The sequence below is a fragment of the Lissotriton helveticus genome, chromosome 11 (genome assembly GCF_964261635.1).
Source record: "Lissotriton helveticus chromosome 11, aLisHel1.1, whole genome shotgun sequence".
NCBI lineage: Eukaryota > Metazoa > Chordata > Amphibia > Caudata > Salamandridae > Lissotriton > Lissotriton helveticus.
The window spans coordinates 733,377,932-733,403,826 of record NC_136072.1 but is presented as its reverse complement, the minus strand read 5'-3'; the positions used below and the strand labels follow the sequence as shown (position 1 = coordinate 733,403,826).

Sequence of the window (25,895 nt, the reverse complement as noted above, 5' to 3'; positions counted from 1 at the left end):
TGATGATAATCTGTGCCCTGGAATTCACATAAAGTTGTTTTAAAAGGGAGATAAAAAGTCATAAAATCAAAACTGTGCAAAATAGAAAAAAGACAGTCCCAAGACACCAGATCGAAAGCTTTCTCCGCGTCTAAAAGCCAGATTTGAGCTTTCACCTTATTAGTATTAAAATAATCCAGTGCCTCCAATAAACATTTTGTATTTGTATGGAGGTGTCTGCCTGCTATAAAACCACACTGATAAGGGCCTATAAGGGACCCTACTATTTTATTCAACCGGTTCGCTAAAAGTTTCGTAAAAATTGTATAATCTGTATTTAAAAGATTTATGGGACTATACAAATTTATATTGTCCTTATCCTTTCCTTTTTTTTGAAATGCTAACCACCACTGCTGAATGGAAAGAATCCGGGGGAGGTCCTTCTTGTAATAAATAATTAACTAGAAGTAAAAGTTCTTTACGAAGAGTACCTTCACATTTTTTTTAAAATTCGGCCGGAAAACCATCATCGCCATTGGCTTTAAAATTGGGGAGAGAACCTATAACCTCATCTAATTCTGACTTTGTAAAGTCCTCGATCAACGATTTCTTATCCCCATGGTCTAATTTGGGTATTTTTAGTGACTCTAAAAACTCCCCAATGGTTTCCGGTGAGGCCCCTTCTGCAGCTTGATAAACTCTATTATAATGTTTTAAGAACAGGTCACCAATGGAGGCAGTAGTTTTAGCATTAATCTTAGTGACAGGGTCGGTTATTTGCTCTATCCTATTTCGGGCCTGCTTTTCTTTGGCTTGCCAAGCCAGTAGTTTCCCTGTGTATTCACTCTCCTTGTATATCTTTTGGGCATAAAGGTTGTTGTTAGAGTCACCTAAATCATAGTAAAAATCCTTCATCCTACCCTTTGCTTCAGATAGCCTTTGCCCTGAGAGTGCAGATCTTACCCTGTAATGTTCTTCAGTTGCCTGCGTAAGGTTTGATTGTAATTTAATTTTCTCCTCCCTACTTTTCTTCTGCTTGGGTATTTCTTTAGACGTTATTATCCCCCGCATAGTGGCTTTAAATGCGTCCCAGGTCGTATTTAGTGGAGCTGTGCCTCTGTTCTGTGCAAAAAACTGTTCAATCTCTTCCTCAATATCTGCACACCATTGTGAATCCAAGAGGTTCAGTTTATTAAAATACCACCTTCTTGCTGACTCTGATTCTTGTCTCCCCAATCCTCCATAAAAAGTGCTGCATGATCTGAAAATGCGTTTGGTAGATGTTTGTCTTGCTATTCTGTATACACCTATTAACAGGTAAGGCCCTCTATTACTGTGTTATGCATCAATTATTAAAGAGCACGGTGGGGTTCCAGAGAATTATAATATTTTACATATATTTCTGGAAGACTAGGTAGGATACCCATTTTAGGACGATATGTGAAAGAAACAGATTACTCTGCAGGGCTATATTCATAAAGAGGTGCATAGTAATTCAATTTTTGATACATTTCCACACCATTTTTGGAATAAATGGGCAATGGTCTTGCCACAAACACACAAAGCTGAAAGACAGAGAAGAGAAAGACAGAAAACCATCACAAAATCAGAAAGCAGGAACCTTAAAAAGTAAGATGAAGGGCAGGGACAGTCTGACAGTGACTTAAAGACCCATGAGGTTGATTTAAGACTACGGAACCTTGGTATTCAGCGTGCATATTTTTAATTGCACCCACCTCAGGACCCTGAGCAGAGTTTGGCCACCGCACCAGTCCTCATTCATTTGCAAATTAAGCACTGCTGACTCCTATATTTCTGAAAAGTTGCAGATGGATGAATTTTAAACCTTTGTGAAGTAAAGGGCGTACAAGTAGTTCCAGAAAAAAATAGCTTTATTTCCTCAAGGGCGGATATAGGGTAACACATCCTTCCATCGCAGCGTAGCAGCAACTGTGCCCAGGAGAACACTCCTAACATTAAAGAACTCAGAACGTAATACGAACATAATCATATAACGTGCACAAGGCTAGAGCGTGTAACTTATATAACACAGCACAAGCCCAATAACAGAGCACAACCTCACTAAAATGTAATCTTTTTTGTGAGAAATGGATACCAAAATAAGACGTGATCCTATTTACATCATTCTACAATAAAATCTTTTAACCAGGAAGGTGGTTTACAAATACGTTTGCCTGACTTATTCTCATCTACACCAAAAAGAGAAAACTTCCACGTGCTGAGGCTCACTCCTGCTTATCTGAGAACTTTCATGAGAAATACTGGGATCATTTACACCACTTGCGGAGAGAAACTAGATTCCACACCATCCTCTCCATTGTCTACAACATCATCCGAATCCACAGTCATCTTTCTACAATTTTCATCAGTATCCCAATGCATATGATTATTGCATAATGCAACTCATTTGACATTCCATACTTTGCTTTTCTCTAAGCAAATTGCATTACGCAAAATCTCAATAACTTTTTCTGGCCTAAAAAACTGTACTTTGCCCTTTCGGAATGAAACCAGGCTTAAGTATACCTACCAAATCTCCCACTTTAACACTAACAGGCTTGGATTTTTTTATTTATTATAATAACTTTTATTTATTTTATGTGTGTAAGAGATGGTATTCCTAAATGTCGCAAAAGACCACGATTCAGCACTAGAATTGAATAACCAACTAGCGGTATACTTCGCTCTTGGTCTGCCCCCTCTCATAATAAAAAATGGAGGAATTCCAATAGCGTCACTGTCAGTAATTCTCTATGCCCAAACAGCTTTTAGTAATTCAATTTCCATTTGTTTTTACTGACACAAGAAGATTGTATAACTCCCTTAATGACAAGGTTTAACCTCTCAACCATGCCATTTCCACTCAGGTTATAAGGAGAAGTGGTCTATAGTGCAATTCTCATCCTGCTACAATATTTTTTAAATGAGTATGTTTGAAATTGCACTCCATTGTCACTCAAGATGGAAACAGGAATCCCTTCTAGACTAAAAAGCGCATCTAAAAATAAGAGAACAGCATTAGTATCAGCTTTCTGTACACTTTGACAATAGGCCATCTTAAAACAATAATGTACATCTCTGATGGGCCAACGGGTCCCATAATGTCAATAGGGACAGACTCTCACGGATTCTTAGGAAAATTACCATCACCATTGGAGGTCTAAAAGTTTGTAAAGATTTGTTTGCTTTTGAGCAGTCAAGACACTCTCTTACTATGTGCTCAACAGCTGATTCAACTCCAGGCCACCAGAATTTTTTTTTAAATGCAGATTAAGGGGCCTATTACGATTGCGGTTTTCCCGCATCCTCCGGGCCGGCGGAAGCCACCGCCGGCCCGGAGGATCTGGGAAAACCGCCGCGGAGCCTTGAAAGACCCACCGCCAAATTAGGATGGCTGGTGGGTCTTGCAATCTGTCCCCAGCTTTTCCGCCGCGGTCGCCTTCCGACCGCGGCGGAAAAGCTTTAACATGGCTGGCAGTGTCTATCAGACACCGCCAGCCATATTAGGATGGTGTAGAATGTATGCTTTTCCACGGCGGCTTTTCCGCCGTGGAAAAGCATACGGACCTTGACTTCGGGGGCCCGTTGCGGGCCCCCTGGGTGAAGGGGGGGTGGGGGGTGCACATGGGGGGTACCTATGGTACCCCCCTGCATTTGCGTGAACAAAGCAGCAGGCACCGCGCGGTGCCTGCCGCTTTGTGCACGCAAATGCCGTGCATGCATTTTTAACATTACAGCGGGTGCAGCTTGAAGCTGCACCCGCCGCAATGTTAAAGATAGAGGATGTGACCGCCACCCTGGCGGTCACATCCTAATCTGCACGGAGGGAACGCCGCAGCCCATGCGGACGTTCCCTCCTACTGTGGGGTCGCGGACGGACTCAAGTCCGTCCGCGATCCTAATCGACCCCTTAGTGTGTCTAATAGCAAAATGACCCTCATGACATAACTGCAAAATGTCCTTACGCAAACTTATTGGAGGAACAATTATTTCACCCCTCAACAACATGTGTCCACCCACTGTAAGTTCTGATCTCACCTCCCAAAAAGATCTAACATTAGCAGGTAAATTCCTTTTATTAGGCCAATTATTTCCCACAAATGAGGTGATTTCCTGTAACAAGGTATCATTTTCATATTCTTTAAACCAATCTACTTTCTTAATAGTAGGAAATCCTGAATCATGATCTAAAGCAATCTGACAACCGTTCCACTTCTCATCCTCACATTCCTCAAACAGTGTTGGCATCCGGGACACAAATCGGCTACTACATGAACTATTCTTGATTTATTTGTAATTTTGTATATATAATCTTGCATATGCATGGAAATACGCGCTATTCTGAATGATGCATTAGCAGAGCCCTCTGTGGTCAATAATTTTACTAATGGCTTATGGTTACATTTTATCAGAACAGGTCTTCTCCAAACAAATGCATGACAATGCTCAAGTGCCCAAGAGCATGCTAAAGCCTCCTTTTCAATTGTGGGATACTTTTCTTCGGTGCTAGATATGACCCACAAGTAAAGGCTTTTACATGTTCCTGACCTTGCCTATCTGCCTGAGATAACATGGCACCTAACCTCTTATTGCTTGCATCTGTGGCAACAATACAATCAAGCGTAGATCAAAACTTTGTAACTTGGTAACATTAGAAATGGCATCCTTAATAATCCTAAAGTCATTCTCGTACTGTTGTGACCATGCAAACTTACATCCTTTTAAAAGTTGACAAATGTAACAGCGTTTTTCAGAAAAATTAGGTATATTTGGCGCAGTATTCAGATAAACCAAGAAAAGATTGAACATCGTCCTTGGACTTAGGAGTAGTGGCATTCTTAATAGCTTGAACTAAAGAAGATTTGGGTTTAACTCCAGCTAAATTATATGGCCTAAATAGGTAACACTTTTTTCTGCAAACTTTTATTTATCATATTCTACAGTAAGCCCTTTACTCTCAGGAACAGAAACAGCTTTCATTAATTTGGCATCATGTTCTTCCTTGTTCTTTCCAAAAACCAAAATATCATCCTGAAAAAACACCAAATTATTTTCTTTAGAGAACAGATGAAACATCTACCAATAGAAAACTGCAGAAACAGAAGCAAGCCCAAATGGCACCTGCTTGTACTGAAAACATCCATACTGGGTGATAAAAGCAGTACATTTCCAGGAGTCAGGGGTCAAAAAAACTTGATTGTAAGAGGAAGGTCAGTCGATGGTAGAGAACCACCAAGCACTTTTGAGTAATGCCGCCATTTCATTAATTTAGGAAGTGGAAACTTACAACCATAATATAATTATTCAAGTAGCGTAAATCCACACATAATCAGATTTTTCCATTATTGCGTCTAGTGATCACAGCTGGAGAAATCGATTCCGATATCTCTACAGGTTCAATAACTCCCGATTCCATCAATCTTTCCAACTCTTTGGATAATTCCTCACGTACAAATTTGGTAAATTTCTGATTCTATAAATTTTGGGACAAGCATCCTTCTTTAAATGAATCCTGTGCTCACGTGCCACTAATTTACCTAAAGCCTTGCTAAAAACTCTGGGAAACTTCATTCCTACTTCATCAGCGACTGACGTGCCTTCTTCAACAATTCCTTTCTATTAGGATCTTAAATGATATGGAGATCTCTCTGGTCTCGCCATACTAATATAGATGTTTCTCACCATGCTTTATACACTTTTCCCCATGAGGTCCTATGCCTGAATTTAAAAATAAACCACCAGAAACCCAAAACTTCAATTTTTTTCTCCCCCAAAACACTTTGGGTTTATGTCTGCTTCCATTAGATATTCTCCAAAATTCTCCACAAATTTCTCCTTCTGTATCTCTTTACTACCAATGGTATATGGAGATCTAGAATCCGAATAAACGGTCAACCCCACACCACCAATAGACATTCAACCTTCGGGTTTGCCCTTGCAACAATCCTCATTCACATTCAAGATCAATTTTTCTCTGACATACATTACAAAATCCGAATTGTCACCCTCTTCTCCATGTTCTTCTACAATTCCATGTTTATCCTGCTCACATTTAACACATTTCTTCTTCCTGCAGACTTTGGCATAGTGGCCCTTTATACCACAATTGCTACACTTCACATTAATGGTGGTGCAACCTCTACTATATCACATCTGTAACATCTACTATTTTCTCATTTACCTTTAAACTTACTGAAGTCCTTGTTTTGCAAACTGCTCCCTTTGGCGCGATAATTCTTGAACAGTCTATTAACAGAGACTGATTATTTTTCATTCTCTTGTAAGGCTATGGCACTCTTCCCTGACATTATAGCCTTTTCTTACAAGTGTTAAAATACTATCTAAAGCAGCTCCACCATTTATCCATAACCTCTCTTGTATTACAGGTTTGCTAGCATTCATCACTGCTTGAGCTCTAATGAGATCATTCAATAATCCACCAAACTTGTAATCCACACCTAACATTTGTAAATCTAACACAGGTTCCATCTTAGATTATTTACGTTGAAAGAACTTGTACCTACTTATACTTACACAAACTTTCAGTGCAAAAATCTTTGTCAAGACCTTTAAGAGTAGCTAAAAAAACATTGGTATCTCCCATTACAGGTGTATTTGGTATGGGAGAGAACATTCTTAACTTGAGTCCGTCCGCGATCCTAATCGACCCCTTAGTGTGTCTAATAGCAAAATGACCCTCATGACATAACTGCAAAATGTCCTTACGCAAACTTATTGGAGGAACAATTATTTCACCCCTCAACAACATGTGTCCACCCACTGTAAGTTCTGATCTCACCTCCCAAAAAGATCTAACATTAGCAGGTAAATTCCTTTTATTAGGCCAATTATTTCCCACAAATGAGGTGATTTCCTGTAACAAGGTATCATTTTCATATTCTTTAAACCAATCTACTTTCTTAATAGTAGGAAATCCTGAATCATGAACTAAAGCAATCTGACAACCGTTCCACTTCTCATCCTCACATTCCTCAAACAGTGTTGGCATCCGGGACACAAATCGGCTACTACATTAACTATTCTTGATTTATTTGTAATTTTGTATATATAATCTTGCATATGCATGGAAATACGCGCTATTCTGAATGATGCATTAGCAGAGCCCTCTGTGGTCAATAATTTTACTAATGGCTTATGGTTACATTTTATCAGAACAGGTCTTCTCCAAACAAATGCATGACAATGCTCAAGTGCCCAAGAGCATGCTAAAGCCTCCTTTTCAATTGTGGGATACTTTTCTTTGGTGCTAGATATGACCCACAAGTAAAGGCTTTTACATGTTCCTGACCTTGCCTATCTGCCTGAGATAACATGGCACCTAACCCCTTATTGCTTGCATCTGTGGCAACAATACAATCAAGCGTAGATCAAAACTTTGTAACTTGGTAACATTAGAAATGGCATCCTTAATAATCCTAAAGTCATTCTCGTACTGTTGTGACCATGCAAACTTACATCCTTTTAACAGTTGACAAATGTAACAGCGTTTTTCAGAAAAATTAGGTATATTTGGCGCAGTATTCAGATAAACCAAGAAAAGATTGAACATCGTCCTTGGACTTAGGAGTAGTGGCATTCTTAATAGCTTGAACTAAAGAAGATTTGGGTTTAACTCCAGCTAAATTATATGGCCTAAATAGGTAACACTTTTTTCTGCAAACTTTTATTTATCATATTCTACAGTAAGCCCTTTACTCTCAGGAACAGAAACAGCTTTCATTAATTTGGCATCATGTTCTTCCTTGTTCTTTCCAAAAACCAAAATATCATCCTGAAAAAACACCAAATTATTTTCTTTAGAGAACAGATGAAACATCTACCAATAGAAAACTGCAGAAACAGAAGCAAGCCCAAATGGCACCTGCTTGTACTGAAAACATCCATACTGGGTGATAAAAGCAGTACATTTCCAGGAGTCAGGGGTCAAAAAAACTTGATTGTAAGAGGAAGGTCAGTCGATGGTAGAGAACCACCAAGCACTTTTGAGTAATGCCGCCATTTCATTAATTTAGTAAGTGGAAACTTACAACCATAATATAATTATTCAAGTAGCGTAAATCCACACATAATCAGATTTTTCCATTATTGCGTCTAGTGATCACAGCTGGAGAAATCGATTCCGATATCTCTACAGGTTCAATAACTCCCGATTCCATCAATCTTTCCAACTCTTTGGATAATTCCTCACGTACAAATTTGGTACATTTCTGATTCTATAAATTTTGGGACAAGCATCCTTCTTTAAATGAATCCTGTGCTCACGTGCCACTAATTTCCCTAAAGCCTTGCTAAAAACTCTGGGAAACTTCATTCCTACTTCATCAGCGACTGACGTGCCTTCTTCAACAATTCCTTTCTATTAGGATCTTAAATGATATGGAGATCTCTCTGGTCTCGCCATACTAATATAGATGTTTCTCACCATGCTTTATACACTTTTCCCCATGAGGTCCTATGCCTGAATTTAAAAATAAACCACCAGAAACCCAAAACTTCAATTTTTTTCTCCCCCAAAACACTTTGGGTTTATGTCTGCTTCCATTAGATATTCTCCAAAATTCTCCACAAATTTCTCCTTCTGTATCTCTTTACTACCAATGGTATATGGAGATCTAGAATCCGAATAAACGGTCAACCCCACACCACCAATAGACATTCAACCTTCGGGTTTGCCCTTGCAACAATCCTCATTCACATTCAAGATCAATTTTTCTCTGACATACATTACAAAATCCGAATTGTCACCCTCTTCTCCATGTTCTTCTACAATTCCATGTTTATCCTGCTCACATTTAACACATTTCTTCTTCCTGCAGACTTTGGCATAGTGGCCCTTTATACCACAATTGCTACACTTCACATTAATGGTGGTGCAACCTCTACTATATCACATCTGTAACATCTACTATTTTCTCATTTACCTTTAAACTTACTGAAGTCCTTGTTTTGCAAACTGCTCCCTTTGGCGCGATAATTCTTGAACAGTCTATTAACAGAGACTGATTATTTTTCATTCTCTTGTAAGGCTATGGCACTCTTCCCTGACATTATAGCCTTTTCTTACAAGTGTTAAAATACTATCTAAAGCAGCTCCACCATTTATCCATAACCTCTCTTGTATTACAGGTTTGCTAGCATTCATCACTGCTTGAGCTCTAATGAGATCATTCAATAATCCACCAAACTTGTAATCCACACCTAACATTTGTAAATCTAACACAGGTTCCATCTTAGATTATTTACGTTGAAAGAACTTGTACCTACTTATACTTACACAAACTTTCAGTGCAAAAATCTTTGTCAAGACCTTTAAGAGTAGCTAAAAAAACATTGGTATCTCCCATTACAGGTGTATTTGGTATGGGAGAGAACATTCTTAACTTGAGTCCGTCCGCGATCCTAATCGACCCCTTAGTGTGTCTAATAGCAAAATGACCCTCATGACATAACTGCAAAATGTCCTTACGCAAACTTATTGGAGGAACAATTATTTCACCCCTCAACAACATGTGTCCACCCACTGTAAGTTCTGATCTCACCTCCCAAAAAGATCTAACATTAGCAGGTAAATTCCTTTTATTAGGCCAATTATTTCCCACAAATGAGGTGATTTCCTGTAACAAGGTATCATTTTCATATTCTTTAAACCAATCTACTTTCTTAATAGTAGGAAATCCTGAATCATGAACTAAAGCAATCTGACAACCGTTCCACTTCTCATCCTCACATTCCTCAAACAGTGTTGGCATCCGGGACACAAATCGGCTACTACATTAACTATTCTTGATTTATTTGTAATTTTGTATATATAATCTTGCATATGCATGGAAATACGCGCTATTCTGAATGATGCATTAGCAGAGCCCTCTGTGGTCAATAATTTTACTAATGGCTTATGGTTACATTTTATCAGAACAGGTCTTCTCCAAACAAATGCATGACAATGCTCAAGTGCCCAAGAGCATGCTAAAGCCTCCTTTTCAATTGTGGGATACTTTTCTTCGGTGCTAGATATGACCCACAAGTAAAGGCTTTTACATGTTCCTGACCTTGCCTATCTGCCTGAGATAACATGGCACCTAACCCCTTATTGCTTGCATCTGTGGCAACAATACAATCAAGCGTAGATCAAAACTTTGTAACTTGGTAACATTAGAAATGGCATCCTTAATAATCCTAAAGTCATTCTCGTACTGTTGGGACCATGCAAACTTACATCCTTTTAACAGTTGACAAATGTAACAGCGTTTTTCAGAAAAATTAGGTATAAACTTGGCGCAGTATTCAGATAAACCAAGAAAAGATTGAACATCGTCCTTGGACTTAGGAGTAGTGGCATTCTTAATAGCTTGAACTAAAGAAGATTTGGGTTTAACTCCAGCTAAATTATATGGCCTAAATAGGTAACACTTTTTTCTGCAAACTTTTATTTATCATATTCTACAGTAAGCCCTTTACTCTCAGGAACAGAAACAGCTTTCATTAATTTGGCATCATGTTCTTCCTTGTTCTTTCCAAAAACCAAAATATCATCCTGAAAAAACACCAAATTATTTTCTTTAGAGAACAGATGAAACATCTACCAATAGAAAACTGCAGAAACAGAAGCAAGCCCAAATGGCACCTGCTTGTACTGAAAACATCCATACTGGGTGATAAAAGCAGTACATTTCCAGGAGTCAGGGGTCAAAAAAACTTGATTGTAAGAGGAAGGTCAGTCGATGGTAGAGAACCACCAAGCACTTTTGAGTAATGCCGCCATTTCATTAATTTAGGAAGTGGAAACTTACAACCATAATATAATTATTCAAGTAGCGTAAATCCACACATAATCAGATTTTTCCATTATTGCGTCTAGTGATCACAGCTGGAGAAATCGATTCCGATATCTCTACAGGTTCAATAACTCCCGATTCCATCAATCTTTCCAACTCTTTGGATAATTCCTCACGTACAAATTTGGTACATTTCTGATTCTATAAATTTTGGGACAAGCATCCTTCTTTAAATGAATCCTGTGCTCACGTGCCACTAATTTCCCTAAAGCCTTGCTAAAAACTCTGGGAAACTTCATTCCTACTTCATCAGCGACTGACGTGCCTTCTTCAACAATTCCTTTCTATTAGGATCTTAAATGATATGGAGATCTCTCTGGTCTCGCCATACTAATATAGATGTTTCTCACCATGCTTTATACACTTTTCCCCATGAGGTCCTATGCCTGAATTTAAAAATAAACCACCAGAAACCCAAAACTTCAATTTTTTTCTCCCCCAAAACACTTTGGGTTTATGTCTGCTTCCATTAGATATTCTCCAAAATTCTCCACAAATTTCTCCTTCTGTATCTCTTTACTACCAATGGTATATGGAGATCTAGAATCCGAATAAACGGTCAACCCCACACCACCAATAGACATTCAACCTTCGGGTTTGCCCTTGCAACAATCCTCATTCACATTCAAGATCAATTTTTCTCTGACATACATTACAAAATCCGAATTGTCACCCTCTTCTCCATGTTCTTCTACAATTCCATGTTTATCCTGCTCACATTTAACACATTTCTTCTTCCTGCAGACTTTGGCATAGTGGCCCTTTATACCACAATTGCTACACTTCACATTAATGGTGGTGCAACCTCTACTATATCACATCTGTAACATCTACTATTTTCTCATTTACCTTTAAACTTACTGAAGTCCTTGTTTTGCAAACTGCTCCCTTTGGCGCGATAATTCTTGAACAGTCTATTAACAGAGACTGATTATTTTTCATTCTCTTGTAAGGCTATGGCACTCTTCCCTGACATTATAGCCTTTTCTTACAAGTGTTAAAATACTATCTAAAGCAGCTCCACCATTTATCCATAACCTCTCTTGTATTACAGGTTTGCTAGCATTCATCACTGCTTGAGCTCTAATGAAATCATTCAATAATCCACCAAACTTGTAATCCACACCTAACATTTGTAAATCTAACACAGGTTCCATCTTAGATTATTTACGTTGAAAGAACTTGTACCTACTTATACTTACACAAACTTTCAGTGCAAAAATCTTTGTCAAGACCTTTAAGAGCAGCTAAAAAAACATTGGTATCTCCCATTACAGGTGTATTTGGTATGGAAGAGAACATTCTTAACCCAATAGGTCCCAAAGAATGTAATAAGATTCTTTTCTTCTGTGCTGTAGACATTTCTTCCTCAATGTCAATAGCATCGATGTAATTTATGAAATACTCCTTCCATTCAATCAATTTAAGTTGTGGTTCATTTCCTGATGACCAAAAAGACTGAGGCAGACTGATTGTGAAATTTGTAATACTCATTTTAAAAAGGACTAGTTCAGTGTTCAAACTTAAGAAAATTTACACTGTCCTTTCTTCGCCATTGAAGAAATGAGTACAGAAATAACTTACTTTTATGCGCGGTAATGGGACAGCAATCGGCAACTAAACGACAATATTTCAGTTTTAAACTGCCGAAAGGTAGTACTGTAAGGTGAAAAAAACATGGAGTTATGTAAGGTCTTTCACTTAACTTTTTCACGTCAGCTTGCACATTGTTTAAATTGTTAAACAACTCGGAAACGGCGTGTATGTAATTGGACTGCAAGAAACGCCAATGACTGCTGCTAGGCAATGTGTATGGCAATTACGTTGTGTGTGTTGCTCTGCAGGAAATGTCGACGACTGTTGCTGGGCAACACAGTCTGCTGAACGTAGGCAACATGTATTGTGAGTGTGCACAAAAGCACGAGCAGCGACTGAACAACTCCCCAAAACAAATTTCAATCCAGCGACGGGAAGAAGACTCACGAAACAGAACGGTTACCCTTCCAGATAGCCGATCCTCATAAGTAATGCTGAACACATGAAATTCAAATAGAGTCCAGTAAGGTTGCAAAATATTGCACACTATCAGGAAATCAATCCAAAAGGAGCGAAGTGTCTGTAAGCACTCAAGGATACCTCGTCGTCAATTTGAAGTGAAGGGCGTACATGTAGTTCTCCAAAAAAGTACTTTATTTCCTCAAGTGCAGATACAAGGCAACACGTCCTTCCAGCTCAATGCAGCAGCAACTGTGCCTAGGAGAACACTCCTACCATTCAGAAACTCAGAACATAATACAAGCATAAACATATAACACGCACAAGGATAGCATGTGTAACTCATATAACACGACACAAGTCCAATAACACAGCACAAGTCCACAACACTTTGCTCCGATCGCAACCCCTGAGTGAAGTTTGCTTGAGCCATTTATTGTTTACCCACATCAGTAACTCATGAGTTGCCCATATTTTATTTTAAATGTATCAAGTGGATCATGAGTATTGTTTCATTTTAGCTTTGAATATTATTACATTTCATATTCTTGCGACTTGAGATCTTTACAAAAAACTAGAGTTTTCTGAATACCTGCTATTTAAATAGACAGGTATGTAGGTTTGTAGAACTCGCAGAGCCAAAATGATCAAATGTTTGATTAAACATTTATCATGATTATTGGTTCTCTAGGCTCATCTGCATGTTTCTCCACAGACCAAGAGGGTACACTTTTAATACTGCTTTTTCTCACAATCAGGTTTTCTGAATGGATGGATCAAAACATACAGTAAAGTTTGCCATACGCAACCTGAGGATTCAACAAGCCAGTGCTCCTAAACAACCAGCAGGCTAGGGGCAGAATCAATCACAGAGTACACTAGCCAGGTATATAGCGTCACTGCTTAAGCAGAAATATCTTGATTTCCCTACTGACTTTTGGCATCATCGCACTATGACATTTCCAAAATGCAGAGATGCTCCTTATTTCCAATAATACAGTGCACACCTGTGTTTTCCATAGTGCTGTCTCTAAAATTAGCTGCCTAGTGTCAATGCAGACACCCTTGCACCATAGTGTAAGGGTGCATGTATGGCAGGGAATGATTGTTTATGTGCAGAAGGGTGTCCCTTCCTCCGCATAAACAATCAATAATGTCAATTTGCTACTGCTATTGCAGCACACAGAAGTAGCAAATTGTCAGTATTTAATGATTGTTTATGTGCAGGGAAGGATACCTTCCTACACAGAGGCAATTATTAATGGCATTCTGCAGCACATATAGACAAAGTAAAAATGAGGAGAAATACAATTATTTCTCCTCGTTGCGCCATTTTGGTGCCTGCTACTGCATGGCGTTAGTTTTTGATGCTGCTTCAGATTTAGACATCCTTGTAAATCTGGAGCAGCGTCAAAATGCAAAGGGTGTTGCGGTGGGACGCCCACAGCAACACCCATTGCACACCCCTTCCATGCAAAGTGATGGTTCTAAAGGGTCTGCATTTAGAAGACAGCGTTCAGTCACTGAAAGTGGCTGAGCGCTGCTTTGTGAAAATGGAGAAGGGCAGATTGCTACCAGAACATTGCTAAAAGTGGCATTCTGGTGGCAGAATCCCCTTGTCAATATACTCAATAGTGTGCATAGATACACACAATGGCCTGTGCCATTCTGCTACAATGATTGTGAAAACTCTGGGGTATATTTACAAACCCCTGGAGCCACGGAGCATCAATTCACACAGCCTTGTAAATGTGGCCCTCTTTCACACAGTATTCTGCGTTAAAGGGCGTGTCATGGGTGTTGCTGTGGGTGTTCCCATGTAACTCTCACTGCTTTTTGAAACAGCCACAGATTTACAAGGATTGGTAAATCTGAGGCAGCACCAAAAACTTTCAAGGGGAGGCATTAAAGTGGTGCTATCAGGAGAAATAGTTTAATTTCTCCTTGTTTTCTCTTTCTATGTACACAGCACATATAGAAGGAGCAAAATACCGTTAATTATTGTTTTTGTGCAGGAAGGTGTCCCATCCTGCACAAACACAATCATCCCTGCAACGCAGGCACCCTTGCAGTATGGTGCAAAGGTGCCTGCGTTGGCGCATACTGCTGTTTTAGTGCAGGGGAGAGCAAAGGGGTGTTCCTGTAAATTTGACTCATGCCTTCATTTTTGATATAACATAGTTTAGCACAGCAAAATTGCTTTAGGCCCATCGCTGCACCATTTCATTGTAAATATCTGCATCTGTGTTGATATGTGTATGACCATTGCCAGTCTGCCATGTACCTATTACAAGTTGTAAATGGTGAGCTTGTTACTATCACAATGCATTCCATTATTCTTAAAGTGAAGACAACCTAATGCACTCACATTGTTTGATCTAGCCACTGAGAGTGCTTGAGTTTTCTCACCAGACAGCTCTGTTTCTAAAGAAATTCAGACAACGGGATTGTTTACGATGTCATTCGGAAAGGCTCCTAATGGCATTCGATAAGTTCGAATCCGATTAAGAAGCCTTCTTTCCCACCGATTCGGAAACATTTCTGAATGACAGATCATGATGTTCGAAAATCGTTCAGACTGACCAACTCGGTTCCCAAAGGCACTTGGAGCAACAGAGTCGTTCAGAGGCAACTTGGACAGGTCTACGGACCGCGTTTCCCGATGAGCGATTAGGATTTCAGATTTTGACAGCCTTTCCGAATTAGTTGTTCCGACATGGATCGGCTGTCAGAATATGACTTTGGGGGCCCATAGCAGGGGGCCTCCAAATCTGGCATGTGGGGGTGCCCAGGGGTCCCCCCTTTCCAACCATGCACCTTGTGGCAGGCACCTTGGGGTGCCTGCCGCAGGGTGGATGATTTTCCCCATCACCCCTTTCTTCAATGGGGTCCTGTGTATTCGGTCGGAACACAGGCTCCCATTGAAGTCAATAGGAGTACGACCAAACGGTGTTCGGAACCATCGTAATCAGTCGGACGGAGTCCCCGAAAACAATTTGGTCGGAAACCATTCCAAACCGATTCGGTCGGAATCGTTTCTGAACGACATCGTAATAGATCCCAACGTACTTCATCAATTGATTTGTTAAATTGTAATTCACATTTTGCTTCCACCCACCACACCATAGATCACGGCCTGTGGGTAAGCCCACTTTACCCATTGGCTCCCTTCACTTTGTGTGACTACACAAAGCCTGTGCACATTGTTTATATCCCCCTAAAAGTAACTCCATTCTCTTTTGTTACAAAGCTGGTTGAATGTGTTTTATTTAATTTTTATATTACCTTTAAATAGCAGCTATTTATCTTGCCTGCACTCCATGTGCTCAGTTAGAAGTGTTTAGGAGGCATTGCAATACTGTACAAGCTGAGGGTTTTGTTGGGTGATGTATTCTTGCTTCCTTCATAAATAATAATAGCCTAATGCATGGTACAACTGAAAGGCTTGTAATTAAGTACATTACTAGTCAATTGGCCTCATTAGTGAATTTTACTAATGTTTTCATTTTAATATTTTAATTGTAAGGTTATAACAGCCATGCTTTGGCTGCATATTTACTTTTTCTATTTAGTTTGGGATATACACTTGGAATAAAAAAATAATAAAATAACCATTGCTTCAGTTTGTCAGGGCCGGATCTACTGGCTTTTCGTATAATTTATGAGGCATTGCACTGTGCATTTTCCTGAACTGACTCTCCTTTCCACTGCTAGTGGAAAGTGTACTGCTTGCAAAGGGGTAGGTTTTCGTTCCTTGCGTATTCATAAGCCAAGACAATTCGTTTAACAAATATTGTGTTAAATATGTAAATCCCATTTAGTTATTGCAAGTATTGTGCAGTTTCTGTGCACACCCTTAATCTACCTCAAAGATTTATCAATAAATTAGGTTTGTTATCACCGACTAAAAATGGTTACAATATACCCAGAAATACAATTTTAACCTAAAACAATTACTTCAAATAAACCCACAACTTATAATAAACAACAATAATAAATTAAAAATATATTACATTAACCAAAAATTTATCAAACACCCCAAACAAATTGTACACCATAAACACATAAATTTAAAAATATGAAAGCAATTATTATCTATAAACATATAGGCACATTCATCAATATTAATTGATATATACATATACACACACAACATAGTTCATATATATGTAAAACAAACTATATATTATAATACAAAAATAAAACATAAGTTAACATTTACCAATAAGATTTGACTGATGAAAACAATTCCAAACTATTCTAAACCAACCAATAAAATAACAGTATAAACAACTTTAACCAATAAAACAAACAATTAAGCCTACAAAATACTCCAAAAACAATAAATGCTGCAAGAGGTAGAAATTCTGCCAGATTCTCACAAGAAATGAGTAAAACAGAAATAAATCATCACTACAACTACAAATTCAAGTAAATAACATATATATTTAAACTACTTCCAAAACCCAACTTCCAAACCAACAAACTGCTAGAAAATATCAACTATAACAAAGCATCAAGAATATATAATAAAGTAGGTATGTGCAAATAATAATTTAAAAACTCCCCAAATGACCACAAATAAACATAACTCTCTGACCTTAGACAAATTTGCAACAAAATACCATACCCAATTTCTCTTTTAATAGAAAATTCAGCACCTGCTCCATGTTAAAATGAGGTAAAAAGCTTCAAAACCCTGCAAAACATCTCAACAAAATACATAAGTAAGTAAATAAATGACAAGTAGCTGCATTTTTAAAAATATTAATAACAAAGAAACAGAAGTCAATTTATTATGTATTTATACTTTAACCCTATTTACAGATACTAGGACAGAAGAGGCTAAATATATTACTTCACAGAAAGGGAAACAATTATTAAAGCATATGGGCTACGCCTACAGCCAAGAACATGCATCAACAGAAACTATAAACTGGAAATGTACTAAATATTATTTGAAGGCATGCTACGGGAGAGCAATTACTAAAAGATAATTTAGTTATAAATGGAAAAGAGCCTAACTACCCCCCGCCCCCAAATGTTACAGAAATAAAAGTTAGAGAAATCTTACAAGATATAAGCGAGGCAAGCACTAGCTCCCAGGAACCTACAAGCAAAATCATGAAAGACATACTACCAAAAGTCCTCATACATGTACCAGGCCAACTACCACCTATCCCCCCTTTAAAACACCTAACTGACCACACTAAAAAAGCAACCAGCGATACCCCAACTGTCCATAGAACATACCAAGACATAGATATACTTGACCATTTAAAAATATCACGTAATGAGTAAACCTCCCTTTTACATGGCAATTTAAATAATGAAAAATGGAGCTTAATTTTCACTACAGCAAACAACTTAATGAAACTTACCCAATGCCAAAATTGGTTGCTGGATGGAACCTTCAAAATGTGTCCCAAACCATTCACTCAAATATTCACCATACATGGTGAATATGAAATACACCAATATCCCAAGCAAAGCAGCACCTACTATAAACTCCTAAATAACATAACACAACATACAAATAAATACTACCTCAAACAAAAATCATATACTTTGAGCAAGCTATGATTCAAGCAATTCTAAAAAATACCCCCACACAGCTATACAAGGCTGCCACTCTCACTTTAATCACAGTCTATGGCAACACCTTCAAATATCTACACTTATGGCCCGATTACAAGTCTGGCGGTCCGAGGACTGACAGACTCAGGTCGTCCAGCCACCGCCACACCGGGGGTTCCACTGCACCATTAGGAATTGGGCAGTCAGACTGCCCTGGAACTGCCACCAGGGAACCACTGTTCCATTGAGGTGGTGGAGCTGACAACGGTGCAATATGCCTGATGGCATCGCCGCGGTCCCGCCAAGCATATTACAAGTTTCCTCTCTGCTGGCAGTGACATGGAGGTTTCTACTTCATGTCAACCCTGGTGGAGAGGAAACACCAGTGCCTCCTCCGCTTCTGCTTGCACACAGGGGGGTATAGCATGTGACCCCTGTGTGCATAAACAAAGAGTTCCTGCACGGCACAGACTTTTCAGTCCATTCCGGGCATGAACTGTGTGAGTCTTTCCCACTGCTGTACTTTATTCAAATGCAAAGCAGCCTTTGAAAGAGACACCGCCCTAGGAACACCATGTCGCCCGCCCGTCACACTACAAATAACTGGAGTACCAGCCACCCCCACACCCCTGAACCTCGTAATCCGGCCCAATGTGTAGAATACTCCACTAACAGCAAATTTACGTTTCCTAATTAAAAAAATGATAGCACTAACTTACGTCCTTGTCACATAGGCAGTGCTTAATTTGTGCCGGTGCTTTCTGGTGCTTAGCACCGGCACTTAATTTTCAGAGCCAGGTCTATACTTATTGCTGCACGTTATTGACCTTGCTATCAATTTACCTCACTACTGGACTGTAGTGTGTCAGAGTGTTACTGTTGCGTAAAGTTTGTCCGCAGTAACTGCAGTCTGCTCCTGAGCTCGTCCCCTGTCTCCCTAATCCCACTCCCGAGTTCCGACAGTTGAGTTTCCCGACTGGAAGTCATGTGACGGTCACAGATGAGTAAGTCCCACCTCCCGGTCCCCACTGTCCCAGACAGACGGTACAGTACTCCAGGCGAACTTGCGGGCAGGGCCGGAATTCATATCATATCCAATCTTCTTCTCATCGATAATTCCCCGTACAGTAGTAAACTGATCAATGTGTGTTCAATGATCATCAATCTGTAATGGCCTCCCTTTGTCAGTTCAGTCTTGCTTGCTAGCGCCCGGTCCGATGCGCGGTGTGGGCATGTCGGGAGTCGGGACCAACTAATCTGGGCTGTATTTTGGGTTGGGGCTGTACGCTCTGCGCAGATTTCTTATTACGCATCGCCATGCCGGCCCATTAACTCCCCAGCCAGCGCGACCCAGTACTGGCACGACCCAACGACAATGTTGGTTGAGGACTGGCACTACTGTAACTGCTGGCAGCGCAGCAGTACTAGTAGAAGTCAGTAGTGTGTGTGTAGTAGCCAGTGCCGGCGGCAAGAACAGCAGCTGCAGCACCAGGTGAGGCGGCTCTCAGGCCAGTGCCCTAATGATCAATTCTCGATCAATGAATGATGATAATGTTCCGTGAGGGAGCGGCCCTGGGCCTTAGTTTAGTGTTGCTGGCCCTGCACTGTGTATGTGCGACTGTGCGTGCATGAATGATTTAGTGATTTGGGCCAGATTTTGGGTTGGGGTTGTAGCGCGACCCGACGACTACGTTGGTGCTCAGGTGCTGAGAACTCAGGACTGGCAGCAAACCAGTAGTAGTAGTAGCCAGTGCCACTACTTGACCGTACCTACTGCTGTGGCAACAGCACCAGAGCAGACTCTAAGTGACTACAACATTTTTTGTTCTTGGTTGTTTACAGCGGACACGCCTTGAACTCTGAAGATAAAGTCAAACAGAGCTTTAAAAGGCAAACAGAAGTTACTTTTTACTGATGCTCGTTTTGTTTCTAGTTTGTGCTGCCTCTTTACTGTACTTGCTAATTGAATGTCGTTTAACATAGTGACATATCATGTAAGGATGTTGAACAGTTAGTTGGTGTATAGAATATTAGAGTATCTTTTTTTAGAAACTCGGAGTCTCTTTTCCGTTTTCCACCTGTTCACGTAGACTGACAGAGATCAGTTGTGTTTGCCGTTTCTTGCCTTCAGAAATCTGTTTGCTGAGGTACTTTGAGCTTGGTGAGAGCAGTTTAGTATTACACTTGCTGATCGTTTTCCTTCACGGACCAATTAATTAATGGGCATTGGCACACTTTACGAAATGCTGAGGATGATTTAGCCAATCTGAAGGCTTGGAATGTATGCAGTTGTTTTTGTCGCTAAGTGACTTTAAAGCACGTATTTTGTATTCCTTTGCATTCACATCCATGTTTTATGTATTACTTAAAGTGTTATTGACCCGTGCTTAGGGCATTAATATCTGATAACACCCTCTGCTGAGCGCATGAACGACTGTTAAAGGCCCTAAGGCGATTGCATAGAAACAGGGAAAGAGTGGTCAACAGTCTTTAATTGCAAGGCAACATCTGGGCAGATATGCCTTTCAAATCTCCCCTCCATTCGCATCTCAAGTTATATCCTTTCCAGGCGCTGGTTATGAGTATGGTTTTAAATTTAATAAGCCAGCATGCAAAGTGCTCCTGACTTTAAAATGGCGTAATGGCCGTAGCTGCCAACTTTGGAACTGGGGATCCAGGTTCGAATCTCGGAAGTGGCTAAACATCCTGGGGCAGATTTATGAAGGCCTTGCGCCGCCGGTGCGTCATTTTTAACATGGGAAAAAGTGACACACCGGCGGCGCAAGGCCTTCATAAATCTGCCCCCCCTATATTTCTGGGCACATCACCTAACCCCTCAGTGCCTACCACAAATTAATGTGTCCTCACATTATGTAACTAGTGCTCGTTTAAAGTGCTCAAATACTGTTGTGTCGAGTTCAAGCACTATAAAACCGCAATAAAAAAACAAAATGTCAAGAGGGCTCGCCTGCCATGGGGTCTCATGTCAGTTATGATAGTAATCTAATCTTTGAAGGTGTTGTCATAGTTTAAGATAAATGGGGGTGGGAGGGAAGTAATCGGTACGAGAATAATGAATTAGGGCACAGCCCATGAGGCTTTGATAACGCATGCTTTCCATTTATTCATTTAAGTATGTGCACAAGGCAAGTTGCATATTTTTTGACAGGAAATTCCAAAGATGTCAACTTATTTTCAATTATAAAACACGCCGAGTGTCGTGATCTTGAAATCTAATGTTGTATACCCAAACTCTCACAAAATAATTAATGATACGTTATGATACAATTACCAAGGTTATAGTGCAGCTGTGATCGAGAAGTTCTGAGGGGAAAGGTGGCCTTGCAGCCATTGGGATATAGCATGCTCCATTATAACCATGTTTGACTGCTCATTTGAATCTTAATACTGGGCTAAAAAAAAAAAAAAAAAGACATTAGCAGGCACACTAATTCTTTTGAATTTCCCTGAGTGTTTACTTTCTATGACGCACACTAAAGTCTCAAACCATTTTTGACACAAATCACTTGGGGGAGCAGCGCGGCTGTGAATTCTGCAGAGCATGCCTCTGAAAGTGAGGCTTCAGTGAACTGTTTTAGCATATTTACTTTCCAGTTTATCCAAGGGCACTATTTCACTGCAGTGTAAACAAAAGGGAACGCGTGAGAAAATTACACTCAAGATGCATACAGAGCGCGAGTGAGGCCTCCTTTCAAGGTGAGGTGCCCTAATTCAGGGTCGGTTGTAGGATTTACGGGGCCCTGGGCCAAAAGGGAATGTGCGAGGCCACTCTAGTTTACTTAAGTGACCCCTTGCAAGGAGACCATTCAGAGACACTGCGGGAAGCCCATTATCCAGCATTTTAGTGCCTTCACAGTTTTAACTTTTAGCCCACAAGCACTTCTCACACCTTCAGCCCGGTGTGAGAAGTGCTTGTGGGCTAAAAGTTAACCTCATCACTGCGGCACGAATTCCGCAGCAGTGCTGAGCATTCTAATCGCGGGCGTGGTCATGACGGCTCCCGGCCGTCATCAGCACACGCCCACCGTGACTCATGACGGCCGGGAGCTGTCATCAGCATCGATGAGGTTAAAACTGTGGGGGTGCTAAAATGCTGGACAATGGGCGTCCCGCAGTGTCTTTGAATGTTCTCCTTACAATTGGGACAAGAGGAAGCGTCTCCCTCCCCCTAGGCCCTCCCGAGGGGCCCTCTTCCATGATCCTTAATTGCAAGGAGGCACCTTTCTTTTAGTTGGATGGGCAGGAAAACAACAGGACACACAATAAGTGCGGGCCGAATGCTGGTAGGCTGAGTGCGAGGCCCTGGGCAGCTGTCCACACTGCCCACGCCTAGCAGAGGCCAGTACTGGCACCAGGTGAGTCTGGCAGGCCTAGTGTGCTCTGCTGTCCCGGCCTAATCTGTTAATAAAGCAGCAGCCTAACTCACCGCAGTGCACTGTCTGCTGTCAGTCTGGCCCAGGCAGGCCGCCAAGCGCCGCAGAACGGATGTTTTGATTGAAAATGATTTTTTTAATCAAACTTCAGACTCAATGGTCAGGTCAGATACCACCAGTCACGCCATTCCCACACCAGGGTCCAGGACACTGTCACACCAGGCAGGGATATCCCCACCACATCCCTGCTTCAGCGCTTCTGTTCGCACTGCCTTCTTGTCTCTTCTTCATTAAAAACTCCTGGCCTGCCTGATTCAAAAAATGGAATCGGTCAGACTCATAGAAATAATGCTTAGGGCCAGCCAGGGAATATAAGATTAAGATCTCACTTTAAGGGGATGATGATGCTACTGTCACTGCGGGCTCCCCTGCACACACCACTTTCAGTGGCTTTTGGATCTTCTTTAATCTTTTGAGCTGGTCTCCAGACTCCAGGGTATAAAATCAACTAAGATAAATTGGAGGCATTACATTAACACTGAGGGGCGAAATAAAAAGTGGTTTTGTTAACCGCATGCGTGCGACGGCTTTTTTCGTGCTGTGCGGCTTTTTTTAAAAAGCCGCGTTACATGACCAGCTGAGCTCGTCATGAGCATGCAAGCGGCGCAACTCATGACGAGCTGAGCTCGTCATGAACATGGAAGGGGTTAAGAACTTCACTTCCTTTGAGATGGGCAGGGCTAAGTCCTCTATTAAATACCTAGGTGTTAAAATACATAAAATTCCAGGGGAGCTTTTCTCTGTCAACCTAGGCTAGCTCCCCCCTTCCCCCACTAGCAGACCTAATGAAGGACCTGGAGGTACAGGGAAATTTGATTCTCAACTGGACTGGTCTAATAAACACAGTAAAGATGTTCACCTCCTGTGCCTCTGCCCTCCTCTACATATTTCAAGCACTGCGGATATAGCTCAACAGAGCATACTATCTGATCTTTGCTGCAGCCACTAAAACAATTTATCTGGAGAGGTAGAGCATCATAGATTCTGCAAAAGGTCTAACTCCCTCTTGAGTCAACAAAGGGAAAGGGGAGCGGGGGTGTCACAGCGCCTAGTATTCCCTATTATTACGCAGATGCCCAGACAGCTACAGACTGTTGTTGAATGGTCAGGGTCCATGTTAGACTCTGAAAAAAATAGGCATGGTCTCTCTGGGATACTAGGTGGCTAAGAAACATCGGACCCCTGAATGCCAATCTTTGTACTTACTCCAATGAGTACCACGTTGAAAACATTTGACTGCCAGTGCTATATTACTGCGAGGAGGTCGGTGACAGACTCGTCACAGGCAGCACACTGCACACACCTGCCCTATACCCTACCTTAGAAGGTCAAGCTTTTAGACGTTATCGCAGGGTTAGCGGTCAGATGATTTCTGATTACACGGGTGGCTGCTCCAAAGACCATTTTGCCATGTGACATGTATTTTGACCTCCCCAAAAAAGAACACATATTATGCCCAAATTCATCACTTATTCGCTTGTTCGCGTCACACAGCCACCAGAGACAAAACCTCATTCAAAACACTTTTTCCCAAGGATGAAGAGTACTAGAGGCACCATTTCTAATCTTTATGGAATGTTACTGTCATTGAATGCTCCCACCTTCCACAATATGCACATAGTGGAGTGGTGTGGCTCACTGGTTAGAGGCGGCAGACCCGGAAGCAGAGGACGGCCCGGGACCAGGGTTCAATTCCCGACGCGGCAGGGTCGTCGACCAGGGTCAGCGGACTCGATAATTCTCGCCTCGGTGCCTACTCTAACCAGGGATCACACTCGGCAACTCTGGGCATTAGCTTGCCTCATCTCCACAACGGCCCCCCACAAACGTCGGGGATGCCTGGTTTCACCTTGGAGATACCCAGTAGGGACCATCTCACAGGGAAAGCCAGGACGGGTTCCCCAGCGGTCTATAGCGCAGAGATACTCCTTTGGGAGTCGATTCTAGCGCTTTAGAAACCCACAATTAATAGTACAGCATGGGAATGCGCTTTGGGGAAACAGATTACATTGCACCGAAGAGAACAACTAGGAAGGGCTAGCCACTCATCTTCTATGTCAAACTGAGGCACAGGGTCAGACTGATTTGCATATGGCCATGTCTGAAATGGGGTGGCTGAGTGGGCTAAAGAATGGTGATGGATTAAACCCAGATCAGTTGACTGGGGGTGAGTGTTTGATTTGCTCAAACGCTCCGTCCATCATCCCCTTTTGTATCGCTTTGTTCGCCCTAAGTGTGGCAGGGTATGCTCAGACGTGAGTCCCTTGCTCACTTGGCCACTGGACTCAAGATAGCCTGGCTGATGAGGATTATGAATCCGAAACCGGTCCCAGGATGCTTGTTTCCGGTCCATGGAAGACATGGCTTGGCAGTTCGGGCTGTACTGTTCCCATGAGGCACAGGGTCAGACTGATTTGCATATGGCCATGTCTGAAATGGGGTGGCTGAGTGGGCTAAAGAATGGTGATGGATTAAACCCAGATCAGTTGACTGGGGGTGAGTGTTTGATTTGCTCAAACGCTCCGTCCATCATCCCCTTTTGTATCGCTTTGTTCGCCCTAAGTGTGGCAGGGTATGCTCAGACGTGAGTCCCTTGCTCACTTGGCCACTGGACTCAAGATAGCCTGGCTGATGAGGATTATGAATCCGAAACCGGTCCCAGGATGCTTGTTTCCGGTCCATGGAAGACATGGCTTGGCAGTTCGGGCTGTACTGTTCCCATGAGGCACAGGGTCAGACTGATTTGCATATGGCCATGTCTGAAATGGGGTGGCTGAGTGGGCTAAAGAATGGTGATGGATTAAACCCAGATCAGTTGACTGGGGGTGAGTGTTTGATTTGCTCAAACGCTCCGTCCATCATCCCCTTTTGTATCGCTTTGTTCGCCCTAAGTGTGGCAGGGTATGCTCAGACGTGAGTCCCTTGCTCACTTGGCCACTGGACTCAAGATAGCCTGGCTGATGAGGATTATGAATCCGAAACCGGTCCCAGGATGCTTGTTTCCGGTCCATGG

The 25,895-nt window shown here is 41.3% G+C and overlaps 1 protein-coding gene across 1 annotated transcript in view; it reads left to right on the top strand.

Annotated features, from left to right (window-relative positions):
* The window catches only part of ADRA1A (adrenoceptor alpha 1A), a 664,994-nt gene that overhangs the window by 409,308 nt on the left and 229,791 nt on the right, over window positions 1–25,895 (top strand). The gene's annotated exons all lie outside the window — the stretch shown is intronic.